The 20,834-nt window shown below is 44.0% G+C and overlaps 1 long non-coding RNA gene across 4 annotated transcripts; it reads left to right on the forward strand.

Annotated features, from left to right (window-relative positions):
• Positions 1–15,258: 15,258 nt before the first annotated feature.
• Positions 15,259–20,621, forward strand: LOC119365306. Of its 4 annotated transcripts, none has more exons than XR_005175450.1 (4): positions 15,259–15,858; positions 15,945–16,504; positions 16,593–19,420; positions 20,298–20,621. It is a non-coding gene; the product is annotated as an uncharacterized LOC119365306 (long non-coding RNA). The 4 variants fall into 4 exon arrangements; XR_005175448.1 differs by having other exon boundaries at positions 15,945–16,027; positions 16,110–16,504; positions 16,593–20,621; XR_005175447.1 differs by having other exon boundaries at positions 16,593–20,621.
• Positions 20,622–20,834: the final 213 nt, after the last annotated feature.

A 20,834-nucleotide genomic window follows, 5' to 3' on the forward strand; every position in this document is an offset into this window, starting at 1 on the left:
CCGTTTTCACTGGTTTGGCTTCTATCCATTTAGTGAATTTATCTACCATGACCAATAAATATTTTTTCTTATGGCTTCCCCCTTTAAGGGGTCCAACCATATCAAGCCCCCAGACCGCGAAGGCCAAGTTATGGGGATTGTTTGGAGAGCGGTAGGGGGCATATGACTTTGATTGGCAAAGAGCTAGCAACCGACGCAGTGTTGGACAAGGTCCTGTGCGTCTGCTCGGGCTGTTGGCCAATAGAAACCTGTATGGAAGGCTTTGTTGACTAATGCTCGAGCTGCAGCGTGGTGCCCTCCCAGTCCGGCATGGATTTCAGCCAAGAGTTGCCTCCCTTCCTCTTCGGAGATGCACCTTTGGAGCACTCCGGTGGCGCTTTTCTTATAAAGTTCTCCTTCATGGACTTTGTAAGCTTTAGAACACCGGACAATGCAGCGTGCTTCATTTTGGTCTTCAGGGAGCTCCTGCCTATTTAGGTAGGCCAAGAAAGTCTCAGTCCACGGGGCGATGACAGCCATTATTTGACGATGTTATTTTGGTGGTAGAACCACCGATTATGTCTGATAGCTCGGAATCTGGGGATGTATTCGGATCCGTGCTGGTATTGCCGGACTCCCCTTCCCATACCACGGATGGCTTGAACAGCCTTTCCAGGAATATGTTAGGTGGGACGGGGTCGCGTTTCGCGCCGATGCGGGCAAGGACATCTGCTGCTTGATTGTTTTCTCGAGCCACATGGTGGAATTCGAGCCCCTCGAACCGAGCTGACATTTTAAGGACGGCATTGCGATAGGCCGCCATTTTCGGATCCTTGGCGTCAAAGTCTCCATTTATTTGTGGTATTGCAAGGTTTGAATCCCCGCGCACTTCTAGGCGTTGAATGCCCATAGAGACTGCCATCCGAAGACCGTGCAACAGAGCCTCATATTCTGCTGCATTGTTGGAGTCTGTGTATAATATTTGGAGGACGTATTGGACCGTATCTCCGGTGGGAGACGTCAGGACTACGCCCGCTCCCAGTCCGGCCAGCATTTTAGAGCCGTCGAAGTGCATGATCCAGTTGGAGTATGCGTCGTACTCTTTAGGGAGTTCGGCCTCCGTCCATTCGGCGACAAAGTCCGCTAACACTTGCGACTTGATGGCCCGCCGAGGCTTGTATATTATGTCGAACGAAAGGAGCTCAATGGCCCATTTGGCGATCCGGCCCGTTGCATCGCGGTTATTTATTATATCGTTTAGTGGTACTTCAGAGGCCACCGTAATCGAACACTCCTGAAAGTAGTGTTGTAGCTTTCGGGATGCCATGAAGACCGCGTATGCTATTTTTTGATAGTGTGGGTATCGGGACTTGCATGGGGTGAGGACCATGGATACGTAATAAATCGGCTTCTGTAGCGGGAATTTGTATCCGTCAACCTCTCGTTCGACAACGAGTACTGCGCTTACAACTTGATGTGTTGCAGCTATGTACAGCAGCATAGGTTCGCCGATATTTGGCGTTGTTAGGACTGGATTATTGGCCAATAAGGTCTTTATTTCATCGAGTCCGGCCGCGGCTGCATCCGTCCACACGAAGTGTTCGGTGCGCCGAAGAAGGCGGTAAAGAGGCAATGCCTTTTCTCCTAACCTGGAGATAAAGCGGCTCAAAGCAGGCACGCATCCAGCTAGTTTCTGGATATGTTTGAGGTCTGTTGGTATAGCCAACTGTGACAAAGCTCAGATTTTTGCCGGATTAGCTTCAATTCCTCTATTGGAAACGATGAAGCCCAACAGTTTTCCGGAGGGGACGCTAAAAATGCATTTTTCCGGATTCAGCTTGATGTCGTATGTTTGTAGGTTGTCGAACGTAAGCCTCAAGTCATCTATTAGGGTTTCGACATGTCTTGTTTTTATGACTACGTCGTCCACATATGCCTCCACTGTTTTGCCGATTTGCTTTTCCAGACATGTTTGAATCATGCGCTGATAGGTTGCTCCGGCATTCTTAAGCCCGAAAGGCATAGTGTTGAAGCAGAAAGGGCCATATGGCGTTATGAAAGCTGTTGCAGCTTGGTCGGACTCTGTCATCTTTATTTGATGGTATCCAGAGTATGCGTCGAGGAAACATAGCGAGTCATGTCCAGCTGTGGCATCGATGATTTGATCGATGCGAGGGAGGGGAAAGGGATCCTTAGGGCAAGCCTTGTTAAGGTCTTTGAAGTCGACGCACAGGCGTCAGGATTTGTCCTTCTTTGGTACCATTACCAAGTTCGCCAGCCAATCCGGATGTTTGATATCTCTAATGAATCCGGCCTCAAGTAGCTTGGCTAGCTCCTCCCCCATGGCTTGCCGTTTGGGGTCCAAAAATCGCCTTAGGGTCTGCTTAACAGGTTTGTACCCCTTCAGTATGTTAAGGCTGTGTTCGGCCAATTCGCGTGGGATGCCAGGCATGTCTGATGGGTGCCAGGCGAAGATATCCCAATTCTCGCGTAAGAAGTCGCGCAGTGCGGCGTCCATAGCGGGGTTCAACTATGTCCTGATGGAAGCTGTCTTCGTGGGGTCTGTTGGGTGGACTTGGAATTTGACTATCTCATCTGTGGGTTTAAATGAGGTGGACTTGGGTCGCTTGTCGAGTATTACGTCGTCCCTGTCCACGGTGGCACGCAGCGTTGTTAATTCTTCTGCCGCTAGGGCTTCGGATAGTGCTTCCAAGGCTAGTGCTGCGGTTTTGTTTTCGGCGCGGAGTGCGACATTCGGATCACTAGCTAGAGTGATAATTCCATTGGGTCCGGGCATTTTAAGCTTCATGTACCCGTAGTGGGGTATGGCTTGAAAGCTTGCAAACGCGTCCTGCCCTAGAAGGGCGTGGTATCCTTTGTTGAAAGGAGCCACTTGGAAGGTGATTTCTTCGGACCTGTAATTCTTTGGGGTGCCGAATACCACATCGAGTGTGATTTTTCCCGCACACCGTGCCTCCGGACTAGGGATAATTCCCCTAAAGGTTGTGCCGCTTTGTTGAATGCGGCTTTTGTCAATCTCCATCTTCTTGAGTGTTTCTTCGTAGATTAGGTTTAATCTGCTTCCGTCGTCCATGAGTACTTTAGTGAGCCAAAAGCCGTCCACTATTGGGCTGAGGAACAGAGCGGCCGGCGCTCGGACAGACTGGAATTGGGGTTCGTCACTGGCATTGAAGGTTATAGCAGTGTCGTTCCACGGATTTATTTTTGCCACATGGCAAATTTCAGCGGAGCTTCGATGCGCTCGCTTGCGCCTATTGTTTGAGGCAAAGGTCTCGAAGACTGTCAGTATCGTATTGTGTTCCTTGGCGGGATGTGGTTCTGCTTTATGGTTCTCGAGGAGATCCTCGCCACTCTTAGCTACCCGCCGGAGTATCCAACATGCTCTAAGGCTATGGGTCGGCGTTGCATCCGCGTGTTGTGAAGCTTACATGGCCCGTTGAGCCATTCTTCCAATACGGTCCCGTGCCCTGGGGCGGGTTTTGGTTTCTTGGGAATTGAGTTGGTCGACTTACGAGAGTTCGGCCGTTTAGTTCGGACAAAGGTTCTGGTGAGGGCCGTACTATCCCAAAATTCTGTTTGGGTCTTCCAGGCACTTTCCATCGCACAGTACTTCTGTACTATGGTTGCCAAGTCCGTGAAGTGCACTATGTCACGATGACTTATGGCATTAAGGAGTCCTTTGTTCGTGCAGTTTCTGCAGAAAAGAGAGACTACGTCCTCCTTGTGGCAGTCCTTAACCTTATTAAGAGCAAGGAGGAATCTGGCCCAGTAATGGTGTACCGTCTCCTGGGGCTCCTGCCTGATACGGGAGAGATGGTTTAAGTCCGAGCGGGCGTCATTGGCTAAATCCGGATTCTGATCCGATCTGACGCCCGGGGGCACGGGAAGTACCGAGCCTGACAGTTCGGGATCTGGAGTATTACCTAATCCCTTCGGCCCAATGCCCGATTCTAAGTCCGGGACCTGGGTCATGTCTTCCTTTGGGTGGGTGTTTGGCTCACTGAGTTCGGTGATCCGGACATAATTCGTCCTCAAAGTCGAGGGGCGACCCACGTGTGGTTCCTCCACTACCGCTATCTCATGGGTGGCCGGCGGGGATCTAATGTCCCTCTGGTCGGGTTTAAGCCCTATCCAGTCGTAGTCCGTAGCGACTCCCAAAGCGGCGATGCGATCCAAGAGCTCGTTAAGAGAGGAGAGCTCTATCGGATCCATCTGTTCGGCAAGCTCCAAATCGATGCGAAGGTTATGCGTGATGACCCGAGAGGCCATCATCGGCGCGACAGCCGATGAGGCGGTCATAATGAAGCCGCCAAGCCGGAGAGTCTGGCCTACAGCCAGTGCTTCTCCAGAGGTGATGTCGTCCTTGACAACGAGACGAGCCATCGAGCCTTTGCAGCGGCGACACAAAGGAACTCTCAATGAAAGCACCAATGTCGGTGTCAAAACCGGCGGATATCAGGTAGGGGGTCCCGATCTGTGCGTCTTAGGCTGATGGTAACAGGAAGCAAGGGACACAATGTTTACCCAGGTTTGGGCCCTCTTGATGGAGGTAAATCCTACTTCCTGCTTGATTAATATTGAAGATATGAGTAGTACAAGAGTAGATCTACCACGAGATCATAGAGGCTAAACCCTAAGAGCTAGCCTATGATGGTATGATTGTAATTGTGATCGGCCTTCTAAGGACCATGCTCTCCAGTTTATATAGACACCGGAGAGCTAGGGTTTACATGGAGTCGGTTACAAGGAAGGAAACATAATATCCGGATCGCCAAGCTTGTCTTCCACGCAAAGGAGAGTCCCATCCGGACACGAGCCGAAGTCTTGAGTCTTGTATCTTGACGCTTCTATAGTCCGGACGATGAATATAGTCCGGCTGTCCGGATACCCCCTTATCCAGGACTCCCTCAATGGGCGCGACCCCCTCTTTCCTTCTCACTCTCTCCCTCCCCCTTTCCCCTCTCCATTGATTGGAAGCAGGGGGCGAATCCTACTTGGACTAGGAGTCCAAGTAGGACTCCCCCCTTGGCGCGCCCTCCTTGGCCACCGGCCTCCTCCTCCCCCTCCTTTATATATGTGGCCAGGAGGCACCCCAAAGGGACACCTAGATTTCTCTTAGCCTTGTGTAGTGCCCCCTTCCACACTTTACTCCTCCGGCCATAGCATCGTAGTGCTTAGGCGAAGCCCTGTTGGATCACATCATCAACACTATCACCATGCCATCGTCATCAACACCGTCACCACGCCGGCGTGCTGATGGAACTCTCCCTCGACCCTCTACTGGATCAAGAGTTCGAGGGACGTCATCGAGCTAAACGTGTGCTCAACACGGAGATGCCAATACGTTCGGTACTTGGATCGGTTGGATCGTGAAGACGTTCGACTACATCAACCGCGTTAACTAACGCTTCCGCTTTCGGTCTACGAGGGTATGTGGACACACTCTCCCCCTCTTGTTGCTATGCATCTCCTAGATAGATCTTGCATGATCGTAGGAATTTTTTTTGAAATTGCATGCTACGTTCCCCAACAGTGGCATCCGAGCCAGGTCGATGCATAGATGATATGCACGAGTAGAACACAAAGAGTTGTGGACGATAATAGTCATACTGCTTACCAAAAACGTCTTACTTTGATTCAGCGGTATTGTTGGATGAAGTGGCCCAGACCGACATTACATGACCGCGTTCATGAGACTCGTTCTACCGACGTGCTTTGCACACAGGTGGCTGGCGGGTGTCTGTTTCTCCAACTTTAGTTGAATCGAGTTTGACTACGGCCGGTCCTTGTTGAAGGTTAAAACATCACACTTGACGAAAAATCATTGTGCTTTGATGCGTAGGTAAGAATGGTTCTTGCTAGAAGCCCGTAGAAGCCATGTAAAACTTGCAATAACAAAGTAGAGGACGTCTAACTTGTTTTTGTAGGGCTTGTTGTGATGTGATATGGTCAAGACATGATGAGATATAAATTATTGTATGAGATGATCATGTTTTGTAACAGAGTTATCGGCAACTAGTAGGAGCCATATGGTTGTCGCATTATTGTATGAAATGCAATTTCCATGTAATTGCTTTACTTTATCACTAAGCGGTAGCGATAGTCGTAGTAGCAATAGTTGGCGAGACGACAATGATGCTACAATGGAGATCATGACGGTGCTTTGGAGATGGAGATCAAAGGCACAAGATGATGATGGCCATATCATGTCACATATTTTGATTGCATGTGACGTTTATCTTTTATGCATCTTATTTTGCTTAGTACGGCGGTAGCATTATAAGATGATCCCTCACTAAATTTCAAGGTATTAGTGTTCTCCCTGAGTATGCACCGTTGCTACAGTTCGTTGTGCCGAGACACCACGTGATGATCGGGTGTGATAAGCTCTATGTTCACATACAACGGGTGCAAGCTAGTTTTGCACGTGCAGAATACTCGGGTTAAACTTGATGAGCCTAGCATATGCAGATATGGCCTCGGAACACTGATACCGAAAGGTCGAACGTGAATCATATAGTAGATATGATCAACATAGAAATGTTCACCATTGAAAACTACTTCATCTCATGTGATGATCGGACATGGTTTAGTTGATATGGATCACGTGATCATTTAGATGACTAGAGGGATGTCTATCTAAGTGGGAGTTCTTTAGTAATATGATTAATTGAACTTTAATTTATCATGAACTTAGTCCTGATGTTTTTGGCATATCTATATTGTTGTAGATCAATGGCCCGTGCTACCGTTCCCTTGAATTTTAATGTGTTCCTAGAGAAAGCTAAGTTGAAATATGAGGGTAGCAATTACACGGACTTGGTCCGAAACTTGAGGATTATCCTCATTGTTGCACAGAAGAATTACGTCCTTGAAGCACCGTTAGGTGTACCACCTGCGCCAGCAACTGCAGACATTGTGAATGCCCGGCAGTTGCGTGTTGATGACTACTCGATAGTTCAGCGTGCCATGCTTTACGGCTTAGAATTGGGACTTCAAAGACGTTTTGAACGTCATGGAGCATATCAGATGTTCCAAGAGTTGAAGTTAATATTTCAAGCAAATGCCCGAGTTGAAAGATATGAAGTCTCCAACAAGTTCTATAGCTGAAAAATGGAGGAGAATAGTTCTGTCAGTGAACACATACTCAGAATGTCTGGATACCATAACCACTTGACTCAGCTCGGAGTTAATCTTCCTGATGATAGTGTCATTGACAGAGTTCTTCAATCACTGCCACCAAGCTATAAAGGCTTCATGATGAACTATAATATGCAAGGGATGGAAAAGACTATTCCCAACCTCTTCACAATGCTAAAGGCTGCGGAGGTAGAAATCAAGAAGGAGCATCAAGTGTTGATGGTTAACAAGACCACTAGTTTCAAGAAAAAGGGCAAAGGGAAGAAAGGGAACTTCAAGAAGAATAGCAAGCAAGTTGCTACTCCCGGGAAGAAGCCCAAGTCTGGACCTAAGCCTGAAACTGAGTGCTTCTACTGCAAAGGAACTGGAAACTAGAAGTGGAACTGCCCCAAGTGTTTGGCGGATAAGAAGGATGGCAAAGTGGAAGGTATATTTGATATACATGGTATTGATGTGTACCTTAATAATACTCGTATTAGCACCGAGGTATTTGATACTGGTTCTGTTGCTCATATTTGCAACTCGAAACAGGGGCTACAAATTAAACGAAGATTGGCTAAGGACGAGGTGACGATGCGCGTCGGAAATGGTTCCAAGGTCGATGTGATCGCCGTCGTCACGCTACCTCTACATCTACCTTCGGGATTAGTTTTAGACCTGGATAATTGTTATTTGGTGCCAGTGTTGAGCATGAACATTATATCTGGATCTTGTTTGATGCGAGACAGTTATTCATTAAATCAGAGAATAATGGTTGTTCTATTTATATGAGTAATATCTTTTATGCTCATGCACCCTTGTTGAGTGGTCTATTTTTATTGAATCTCGATCGTGGTGATACACATGTTCATAATATTGAAGCCAAAAGATGCAAAGCTGATAATGACAGTGCAAATTATTTGTGGCACTGTCGTTTAGGTCATATTGGTGTAAAGCGCATGAAGAAACTCCATGTTGATGGGCTTTTGGAATCACTTGATTATGAATCACTTGGTGCTTGCGAACCATGCCTCATGGGCAAGATGACTAAAACTCCGTTCTCCAGAACAATGGAACGAGCTACTGACTTACTGGAAATAATACATACCGATGTATGCGGTCCAATGAGTGTTGAGGCTCGTGGCGGGTATTGTTATTTTCAGACCTTCACAGATGATTTGAGCAGATATGGGTATATCTACTTAATGAAACATAAGTCTGAAATGTTTGAAAAGTTCAAAGAATTTCAGAGTGAAGTGGAAAATCATCGTAACAAGAAAATAAAGTTTCTACGATCTGATCGTGGAGGCGAATATTTGAGCTACGAGTTTGGTCTTCATTTGAAACAATGTGGAATAGTTTCACAACTCACGCCACCTGGAACACCACAGCGTAATGGTGTGTCTGAACGTCGTAACCGTACTTTTATTGGATATGGTGCGATCTATGATGTCTCTTACTGATTTACCGCTATCGTTTTGGGGTTATGCTTTAGAGATGGCTGCATTCACATTAAATAGGGCACCATCGAAATTCGTTGAGACGACACCATTTGAACTGTGGTTTGGCAAGAAACCCAAGTTGTTGTTTCTTAAAGTTTGGGGCTGCGATGCTTATGTGAAAAAGCTTCAACCTGATAAGCTCGAACCCAAATCGGAGAAGTGTGTCTTCATAGGATACCCAAAGGGAACTGTTGGGTACACCTTCTATCACAGATCCGAAGGCAAGATATTCGTTGCTAAGAATGGATCCTTTTCTAGAGAAGGAGTTTCTCTCGAAAGAAGTGAGTGGGAGGAAAGTAGAACTTGATGTGGTAATTGTACCTTCTCCCGAATTTGAAAGTAGTTCATCGCATAAATTAGTTCCAGTGATTCCTACACCAATTAGTAAGGAAGCTAATGATGGTGATCATGAAACTTTAGATCAAGTTACTACCGAACCTCATAGGTCAACCAGAGTATGATCCGCACCAGAGTGGTACGGTAATCCTATTCTGGAAGTCATGTTACTAGACCATGATGAACATACGAACTATGAGGAAGCGATGATGAGCCCAGATTCCGCAAAATGGCTTGAGGCCATGAAATCTGAGATGGTCATGCACCCCTGATGAGTGGTCTATTTTTGTTGAATCTCGATAGTAGTGATACACATATTCATAGTGTTGAAGCCAAAATATTGAAGTTTAATAATGATAGTGCAACTTATTTGTGGCATTGCCGTTTGGGTCATATCGGTATAAAGCGCATGAAGAAACTCCATACTGATGGAATCTTGGAATCACTTGATTATGAATCACTTGGTGCTTGCGAACCGTGCCTTATGGGCAAGATGACTAAAACTCTGTTCGCCGGAACAATGGAACGAGCTACTGACTTGTTGGAAATAATACATATCGATGTATGCGGTCCAATGAGTATTGATGCTCGTGGTGGGTATAGTTATTTTCTTACCTTCATAGATGATTTGAGCAGATATGGTTATATCTACTTAATAAAGCATAAGTCTGAAACATTTGAAAAGTTCGAAGAATTTCAGAGTGAAGTGGAAAATCATCATAAAAGAAAATAAAGTTTCTACGATCTGAGTGGAGGAGAATATTTGAGTTACGAGTTAGGTCTTCATTTGAAACAACATGGGATAGTTTCACAATTAACGCCACCTGGAACCCCACAGCGAAATGGTGTTTCCGAGCGTTGTAATCGTACTTTACTAGATATGGTGCGATCTATGATGTCTCTTACTGATTTACCGCTATCATTTTGGGGTTATGCTTTAGAGACGGCTGCATTCACTTTAAATAGGGCACCATCAAAATCCATTGAGACGACGCCTTATGAACTGTGGTTTGACAAGAAACCAAAGTTGTCATTTCTTAAAGTTTGGGGCTGCGATGCTTATGTGAAAAAGCTTCAACCTGATAAGCTCGAACCCAAATCGGAGAAGTGCGTCTTCATAGGATACCCAAAGGAAACTATTGGGTACACCTTCTATCACATATTCGAAGGCAAAATCTTTGTTGCTAAGAATGGATCCTTTCTAAAGAAGGAGTTTCTCTCGAAAGAAGTGAGTGGGAGGAAAGTAGAACTTGATGAGGTAACTGTACCTGCTCCCTTATTGGAAAGTAGTTCATCGCAGAAATATGTTCCTGTGATTCCTACACCAATTAGTGAGGAAGCTAATGATGATGATCATGAAACTTCAGATCAAGTTACTACCAAACCTTGTAGGTTTTCCAGAGTAAGATCCGCACAAGAGTGGTACGGTAATCCTGTTCTGGAAATCATGTTACTAGACCATGATGAACCTATGAACTATGAGGAAGCGATGAGCCCAGGTTCCGCGAAATGGCTTGAGGCCATGAAATCTGAGATGGGATCCATGTATGAGAACAAAGTGTGGACTTTGGTGGACTTGCCCGATGATCGGCAAGCCATAGAAAATAAATGGATCTTCAATAAGAAGATTGACGCTAACGATAATGTTACTGTCTACAAAGCTCGACTTGTTGTGAAAGGTTTTTGACAAGTTCAAGAAGTTGACTATGATGAGACCTTCTCACCTGTAGCGATGCTTAAGTCTGTCCAAATCATGTTAGCAATTGCCGCATTTTATGATTATGAAATTTGGCAAATGGATGTCAAAACTGCATTCCTTAATGGATTTCTTAAATAAGAGTTGTATATGATGCAACCAGAAGGTTTTGTCGATCCAAAAGGTGCTAACAAAGTGTGGAAGCTCTAGCGATCCATTTATGGACTGGTGCGAGCCTCTCGGAGTTGGAATATACGCTTTGATAATGTGATCAAAGCATATGGTTTTATACAGACTTCTGGAGAAGCCTGTATTTACAAGAAAGTGAGTGGGAGCTCTGTAGCCTTTCTAATATTATATGTGGATGACATATTCTTGATTGGAAATAATACAGAATTTCTAGATAGCATAAAAGGATACTTGAATAAGAATTTTTTCAATGAAAGACCTCGGTGAAGTTGCTTACATATTGGGCATCAAAATCTATAGAGATAGATCAAGACGCTTAATTGGACTTTCACAAAGCACATACCTTGATAAAGTTTTGAAGAAGTTCAAAATGGATCAGTCAAAGAAAGGGTTCTTGCTTGTGTTACAAGGTGTGAAGTTGAGTCAGACTCAATGACCAACCACTGCAGAAGATAGAGAGAAAATGAAATTCGTTCCCTATGCTTCATCCATAGGTTCTATCATGTATACAATGTTGTGTACCAGACCTGATGTGTGCCTTGCTATAAGCATAGCAGGGAGGTACCGAAGTAATCCAGGAGTGGATCACTGGACAGCGGTCAAGAACATCCTGAAATACCTGAAAAGGACTAAGGATATGTTTCTCGTTTATGGAGGTGACAAAGGACTTGTTGTAAATGGTTACATCGATGCAAGCTTTGACACTGATCCGAATGAGTCTAAGTCGCAAACCGGATACGTATTTATATTGAATGGTGGAGCTATCAGTTGGTGCAGTTCTAAGTAGAGCGTCATGGCGGGATCTACGTGTGAAGCGGAGTACATAGCTGCTTCGGAAGCAGCAAATGAAGGAGTCTGGAGGAAGGAGTTCATATCCGATCTAGTTGTAATACCTAGTGCATCGGGTCCAATGAAAATCTTTTGTGACAATACTGGAGCAATTGCCTTGGCAAAGGAATCCAGATTTCACAAGAGAACCAAACACATCAAGAAACAGTTCAATTCCATCTGCCATCAAGTCAAGGAGGGAGACACAGAGATTTGCAAGATACATACGGATCTGAATGTTCCAGACCCGTTGACTAAGCCTCTTCCACTAGAAAAACATGATCAACACCAAGACTCAATGGGTGTTAGAATCATTACTTTGTAATCTAGATTATTGACTCTAGTGCAAGTGGGAGACTGAAGGAAATATGACCTAGAGGCAATAATAAAGTTGTTATTTATATTTCCTTATTCTTGATAAAGGTTTATTAATCATGCTAGAATTGTATTGACCGGAAGCTTAGATACATGTGTAGATACATAAACAAATACCGTGTCCCTAGTGAGCCTCTGCTAGACTAGGTTGTTGATCAAAAGATGGTTAAGGTTTCCTACCAAAGACATGTGTTTTCACTTGAAAACAGGATCACATCATTAGGAGAATGATTTGATGGACAAGACCCATATGTTAGCTTAGCATATGACCGTTCAGTTTATTGATGCTGTTTTCTTAATGTCAAATACATATTCCTTTGACCATAAGATCATGCAACTCCCGGATACCGGAGGAATACCTTGTGTGCTATCAAACGTCACAACGTAACTGGGTGATTATAAAGATGCTCTACAGGTATCGCCGAAGGTGTCTGCTTAGTTGGCATAGATCAAGATTGGGATTTGTCACTCCGTGTATCGGAGAGGTATCTCTGGGCCCTCTCGGTAATGCAGCATCACAAGAAGCTTGCAAGCAAAGTGGCTAAGGAGTTAGTTACGAGATGATGTATTATAGAACGAGTAAAGAGACTTGCCGGTAAAGAGATTGAACTAGGTATGGAGATACCGACGATCGAATCTCGGGCAAGTAACATACCGACAGACAAAGGGAATTACGTATGTTGTCATAAAGGTTCGACCGATAAAGATCTTCGTAGAATATGTAGGAACCAATATGGGCATCCAGGTCCCGCTATTAGTTATTGACCAGAGAGGCGTCTCGGTGATGTCTACATCATTCTCGAACCCGTAGGGTCTGCACGCTTAACGTTCGTCAATGATATAGTACTATATGAGTTATGTGAGTTGGTGACCAAATGTTGTTTGGTGTCCTGGATGAGATAACGAACATGATGAGGAGCTCTGCAATGGTCCGGAGGTAAAGATTAATATATTGGACGATACTATTTGGTCCCCGGAAAGGTTTCGAAATGCACCGGAGTTTTATCGGAGTACCGGAAGGGGTTCCGGGAGGCCATGGGGGGCTATTGGGCTTATTGGCCAACGAGGGAGAGCACACCAGCCCACATAGGGCTAGCGCGCCCCTCCTCATGGCAGGCAGCCCTAGGGAAGGAAAGGGAGGAGGCTAGCCCCTCCTGCCTTCCCCTCCACATGAGAGAAAGGAAGGGGGGTGCCTCCCGTCTTGCCTTCTCCCCGAGCGCCAAGAAAGAAAGGGGGGCGCACCTAGGACAGGCCACTAGGGCTGGCCACCGGCCCCTTTGGGGGTGCCCTAGGGCTGCCTCCCCTCCCCCTCCACCTATATATATGTGAGGAGGGAGAGGGGCAAGACACACCATGATCCCCAAGCCGTGTGCGGCACCCCATCTCCCTCTAGTTCTAGTTCCTCCATCATCCACGTCCGTTGTGCTTGGCGAAGCCCAGCGGATAGTTTCACCACCTCCATCACCACGTCGTCGTGCTGCCGGAGCTCATCTACTACTTCACCTTTCTTGCTGGATCGAGAAGGCGAGGACGTCATCGAGCTGGACGTGTGCTGAACGCGAAGGTGCCGTGCGTTCGGTACTTGATCAGGACGGATCGTGAAGGTGTACGACTACATCAACCGCGTTGATAAACACTTCTGCTTAGCGAACTACAAGGATATGTAGATGCTCTGCCCCTCTCGTAGCTATGCATCTCGATGGATAGATCTGACGTGTGTGTAGAATTTTTTGTTTTCCATTCAACGTTCCCCAATAGAGACAATTTTATGTAATTTGACATAACTTCACAACATATTTAGGAACTTGATATGTTTTGATACACCCTAATTGTAGCATTCGGCTTGTTTGCCCAGTCAGCTGACACGTCATCCTTTGTCACTCTAGAAAATAATAAGGACTAAAAACATGGCAAGATCAAGACCAAGGAACAAAATCAGGGAAATACATAAATAAGTTAGAAAGTATCACTAGATCATATCACAAGAATAATAAGAGAAATATACCCGTTTCTTTTCCTTTTTTGGCGAAAAGAAGCCCACTCAACTCAAATGTCACATTAAGATGGATAAATAAATGTGACCATCATAAAGGTCCATTAACATGTTTTTCTTTTGCGATCTAAGGGTAGCTTAGATGGTTAATTTAGTTTACACGTGTATCTTACCGGCCACTTGTAGATTTCAGCCGGAATTAAAACGATGGACGGAGATCTGTATCTTTTCTACAGGGGTATTTGAGACGAAACGACATTCCAAACAAGGCCTTACGAGTGTCAATTTTCCATGTCCACATCGTGATTTAAGCCAAGGTCGTTAATGCAAACAGGGAAAAAGGTCGACCTGTCCGTATCTTCCTAGTTCCTATTCCTAGTAGGGTGTTAGTAGGGTGGGGTTAGGTCCCCGATCGATTAAGATTTAGAAAGAAAATTTTGCATGAATTTCTATGTAATATCAAATAAATATAACATCAACTGAGACGTAACCAAGTCTCAGCCTACTGAGACTTAGCAAAACTATTCCTGATACTACTATAGTAGACACGTCGACCAATTCCTTCTTCTTTTGCACTGTATCTATATGGCCTGCTTAGTTTGGAGGAATTTCGATGGAATTCGGTGGGATAAGATTTATGTAGGACAAATTCCTTTGGAGTCATTTGGTTGTAAGGAATAGAATCCTATTCATATGAAGAAATATGCTTCACATTTCATAATAAAATAGACATTAACCTAAACTCAATAAAAAAATATATGATGTGAATCAAAGGACATCTCTCTTAAGTTTTTTATTTTTATGATATTATGAACTAAAGAAGGCCTATACTTATGCGCATGCACGCTCTAATGTTGTTGTGTGGTGTTGCGTTACGGTTTTGGAGTCATGGCTAAACTCTCTGTCTCGTACGCCGCCCCCAAGAGACGAGTCTGCGTTTGGAGGGAGCAACTATGTATGGATCTGTATCTGTTATTTGAGCGTTTTGACGGGACACGACTATTCTTAGCTCAAGCTCAAATAAGCTCTAATGAACAGTATCTTTATTTTTATCTTTACCTAATAATAATAAAGCACGTAAGGTTTTTGTGGTACGTCGTCGCTAATTTTGCAGAAAAGTCCCTATGGTTTTCGATATTCAACCCGCGATCCTTTTTAAAGTGAGAAAAAAACGTTTCTAGCCCAGATCTGGCCCGCCCAGGCCCGAGTGCCACCGTCACCACCAGCGCCCGACCCCGAGCTCCTCCTCCCGTGCGCCTCCTCCCTGGCCTCCCTCGCGCGTCGTCCGGCGACCGGCGCCGCCGCCGCCGACCACCCAGGTCACGCCGCCGCTTCCATGCCTTTTCTCTCTCTAATCTTCTTGTATCTCCTATCCAGGAGCTCAGCGCCAGCGCCATGGATGTCCAGTCCTCGAGCTCTCCTCGGAGGTTCGAACGCCGCCATGGGACCTCCACCAGCCAGATCCGGCGCCTACCTCCCGGATCCGCGCTCCCTCCACCTCCTCTACCCGATTCGGCGCCGCCGAACCCGCCAAGACCTCCACCATGGAGTTCCTATAGCTCGTCCCCTGCCTCCTCGTCCTGTGCTCGAGGGAGACGCCCCTCCAGCGCATCCAGGACAAGGCCCACCGCCAGCCGGTCGTTGTTGCACTCACCGGCGACCTCACCCTCCCCTCTGCACTGCCCTCCACCTCAACTAATGCTTCTCATCAACAGGGATAGATTTAGCTGGTCATAGCTTGTGGATGTTCTCTGTTAATTTTTGCACACAAGGTGTTTGTGTGTTTGTCCAAGCCAATGTTCATGAGCTTTATCTTTGCTGTGAGTACTGCATCTTTCTGTCCATCTGATTGTTCCATGTGAAGAAAATAAATCTGTATTATTTACCTTGATTTTTCTGATTGTAGATAAATGACATGGCTGAGAAAGTCCCTTCAATGAAAGGAGGGGGAGTATAGTCTTGGCCATGGCTGGGAAGGAAGGAGAACATGTAAATTGAGGATTTTTCAGAGAGATTAGGACTGCTTGATTTATCAGAGAGAAAACCTTGATCAGGAGCTTCGTCGATGCAGGCCTTCATGCTGGACCGAGGAGGAGAAGAAGGGGGGCACATCGAAGGTGCCGGTGGAGCGTGTCGTCGAGATTGTTGATGACAGCGACACGGGCGAGGCCGGGGAGGAGGTCATGGTTGATGCTTTACTGCCTGAATATGTTGACCGGGAACAAGAGGGTAAGGTGGATGTGAGGGCGGAGGCGCATGCCATGGTGCAGGATGTTGTGGAAGCCTGATTATTTGAGGAAGTGACAGCCACTGGGAGCATGGATCGACAGACTAGACAGCAGACCAAGTCCATTGATCGATTGATTCAACAACGAAGGAAGAGGCAGAAGGTTATAAAAACGAGCTTGGGGATTTACTGACCTGAATCTTAAACAGGGCCGCCCTGCTGATGGACTCAAGCTCCAGGTTTGCTCCTAGCACGTCTTAATTAATTACATTGGCTCTTGACAAAATGTCTAGCATGATGGATAATGAATTCATTCTGTGATGCCAGATAGATATGCAAAGTCATAGTCCTGCATGTATGGACATCTACTGATACATACAAGCCGATCGACGGGCACACACATTAGTAAGTTCTGCTACTAGCCTAATCAAGAGCCTTTTATACAACCCCGCAAAAAAAAGCCTTTTATACAGCCTTGCAGATTAAAAATGAATTGAATTATGAGCATCTGACAACTACGATCAATTTCCTGGTTATACTTCCTGAAATAAAGGTGGCCGACCAAATGAAAGGATGGATGCTTTCCTTTATGTGAGATAATGTACATTATCTTACTTGATCTGCAATGTTTCTTTGGTAATTTTTTATGAAAGACACATGACACATAGTTTGCTGGATAGGTCTAAGATAAATATTTCAGTTATAGGAGGATATTTTTAAATGGGTAATACTATTACCGCCATCTGCTTGGCCTGTTGTGCTTTCGGTAGAGCTTTCATATTTCAACAAAAAAAAAACAATGCAAGTTGGGACCAGAATAGCACACACATCCTCAAAGGAAACATCAGTTGGGAGTGCTCAAGTATTCAGTTTCTTGGATGATGTATTATGTTCTCGCTTATCATGTACTCCCTCTGTAAACAAATATAAGACCTTTTATATAGATAACTAAAGTAGTGATCTAACATGTCCTATATTTGTTAGAGGGAGTATGTTTCTAGATATCCGTCAACTCCAATGTTTCATTTATCTGCTCTCTGAATATGAAGAAGATAGGCTTGCAAAGTAGCTTTTTATGTGAATAATGTGACAAACATTTATGTCTTATAACTGCAAACATTTTTTTGTTTAGTCCGTCACCGAGCAAATGTTTGGGAGTTGGAAATTATTTGGATACACATGATCTCAGCAAAGAAAGATTCACACATACTACAATCAAAGGACCTCCTTCACTCTCTGTGCAACTACAGAAATTATCCTTATGAGCAGCACCCTAGATTTAGTTGTGGGTTCTAACATATTAGAGATGTGGTTAGAATACCTACTGCTCTGAACAATTAAGTGGTTTGTATAAACCACCGATTCCCTCGTGCAGTGTACAATGTGATATGGATCATCATAGGATCAAACTTAATACAGGATGTACACACTTAATTGTTTCTGAACTATACTACTTTTTATGTTCATTCTCCTGTCCTTTTAAATCTCTAATTTAGTTGCAAGTATTTTATTTGTTATCGTTTGGCTTCTTAAGAACAAATCTAGCAAGTTTGGCTTCTTCAGAACAAATCTAGCAAGCAACGACTTGACTGATGAAAGAGATGTTGACCATCTTTGCTGCAGTGAGGTACCTTCTTGATCATGTTACTAATCTGTATCTACATTATTCAGATGTGAAACTCATGCTTCTTAAAACATCTGCAAGACATATGTGCACTCTGAAATGGTAAAATATTTGCATTCTATAGTACTTCAAGTTTGTGTAGCATCCCCATATTTCCCGTGACCCAGTTCCTTGAACTGGCTAACCCTTATTGATGTCATATGTCCTGAACTGACTCTCATGACCAAGTTCCTCAACACGTCCGCCCCTCACAGGCATGTTGTGCAGTGGCTCAATTCATCGCATTGTGATTGAACACATTTGGACACATTAGGATTAGGTGAACACTGAACACTGCCAACATCGGTGAGGGTGGTCAGGAAAAAAGCCAAAACCACTAGACGAAGGGGCGCTGGTCTCTGGTTCTTGGCGAAGGCCACCGCAGCTCATCTCCAAGACCTCTGCTGTCGTGTGTCCCCCAAGTTCTTCACCGAATCTCCTCGCCCACTGGCTGCTGCTCTTCTTCTCCCTCGAACACATCTCTGCTTCTGATCCTTTGCTGCCGCCCCTAACCTGCTGCTTTTGGTTTCTAATGTTGCCCTCGACTGCTGTACCTCTCCTTCTCCAACGAACTGTTGTTCCTAATCTTCTCTGAACCCAAACTGTTGCTGCTCCGCTTCCTCTCTGAACCTCAGTCTGCTGCTGCTTCTCTGATTCAGAGTAAACCAATAAGCAGGAATTTTATGGACTTCTAGGTCGTTTTTCCTTTGGTAACAGTTATTGTTAGTTCTAAACAATTTTTCAGTGCCACGATTAGGCTTCCAAGGGTACAGACAATGATGAAGAAGCCTTTTATATCACACACTATATAACATCATGGAATCACAACCTTATAACAACTAATTTAAGAGGCTATGTTCTGGTTTGCTGTATCTCCACCAGTTTGGGTTGGTCTGATGGCTAACCTAAACTGAATAGGGTATCAGGAGTACTTTAGTTGGTATTGAAAGTGGTATGTTTACTTTCAAGCTGAAAATCTTGCAAGTTTGGTCCTGGGATATTTAATGCTCCCTTTTCTTATTATCTTCCAATCATACTATACATATTTAGTTTTTTTACTTTCTCTTGACAAGTGAACTGAATTATTCATGGAGAATTTGGTTATGGTAAATTTTATTATGGAGATTCATCCGATGTAATAGAATAGCTTTATTTGCTAAAATCAATACATAACTATAGTGTTGTATGGTTACAACATGTAGAGTTTTGCAAGTGAGAGTTACTGGAAGTCACTATTGCAAGATGGCATTCAGTTAACACACGTACAATCGACTGATCACTGTATCTTTTTTTGCTAATTTAATTTGAAAAAGCTATTGCAAACAATTTTTTCTTCTGAAATCATATACTCTGTTTATTTCTAATGTGATTTTGTTACTGTTTGTATGGCATTTCTCTGTCTAAATTTTTTGTTACATAAATCAATCTGCATATATGTGTGCAGGCTGTGAATCGACAAACAGCCCAGAAAATATGGCATGCTACATACCCTGTGACAGTACATTATCAGAAATACTTATATTTTTGATAAACGCATCTCTCATCCATCATGACATAGATGTGATGCGTTGCAAGTGTTCTTTTTCGTTCCCTCGCGATGCGTCGAGTACATGATGGATGGTCTAATCGTTCAGTGTGTCATGTGTACTCAGTCACTTGTGTCATCTTCAGATTTTAGAAGTCAAAATTCTAGCTTTAGCTCTATATTTAAGAATTTTTCTACGGAAAATGCAAGAAAAATAAAGCGTCCTTCTGCTCTCATTCTGAGGAAGTTCTGAAAAATTGAGGCATTTGTATGAATTTCTATTCTTCATTATAAATTATCCTTTCAAGTTTAGAAAATAAAACATGATATACTCTGTATGTCTCTGTTCTACACTACCACTACCATTTTATTGCTGCAAAACGCCAATGAAAAAGTCATTACTATTTTCCACATTTTTATACAATCAAGCTGAAAGAGCAATAAAATGATTTGTTTTTGACATCGCCTCAGATCTTACCGAAAGGCAATGTGCTTATAATGTACATCTAGATAACAATAATGTGTTTGGGAATGATTCATTTGTCGACGGCCAGCATGTGGGGTGTGAGGGACGATACTTATATCACTTAGTGGCCAAGGGAATGACATCACAAAAGTTTATCTAAAATCCTAGGAGAAGATGGACACATGTTCCTATATTGCTTCTCTACAATTGCTTTCACCATTTGATCATCCATGTAATTTATAGCATCCATGCATAGCTTATCCTTATGCTGTTTGTATTCACTTATTCCTTTTGTTGACATGGCTAGGAGGCTACTATGAATGTCACATAGATTGTAATTTAACCTCCTTACAAATAATTAACGTTCAAACATTCCAGTGGAGGAATCTCAAGACTTAGGAATGGTGCCCCGACAATTGTGAGCGGCACAAAGGAAGGGCCGCCATCACCAAGGAAGTACGTTCACAATTGTGGACTCCAAAGAGGAATAAGCTCTATATTTAGTGCATTGAGTTGCTATTTTAAATTCTGAGAGGTGTTCAATTTTGTCGATTTCTAAGACATTGACTCGGAAGAATTATTATTTTGCTTGATGTAAACTCGGATTAATTTGTCATGTCATTTGAACTGAACAACCTTTTTGTGACATCACTTCATGATTTTTTGTGGGATATCTTTTTTTACAGGTAGATTTTTGTGTGATATTCTGTCTCTTCCATGTACTAAGTGGACATATGTTGCCTGCTTATTTTTTTTATCTATCAATTCGTTATATGTTGTCAAATTCCACCGAAGTGCATATGCCAGGATACACAACATATATTTAGATCCTCCACCATATGACTTAGAGGAGATCCAGGAAAAAATGGAACTCAAAATCATCTCTGGTTATAGTTAGAAAATGCTCATCGGCAT

Source organism: Triticum dicoccoides, chromosome 2B, assembly GCF_002162155.2.
Source record: "Triticum dicoccoides isolate Atlit2015 ecotype Zavitan chromosome 2B, WEW_v2.0, whole genome shotgun sequence".
In the NCBI taxonomy this organism is placed as follows: Eukaryota; Viridiplantae; Streptophyta; class Magnoliopsida; order Poales; family Poaceae; genus Triticum; species Triticum dicoccoides.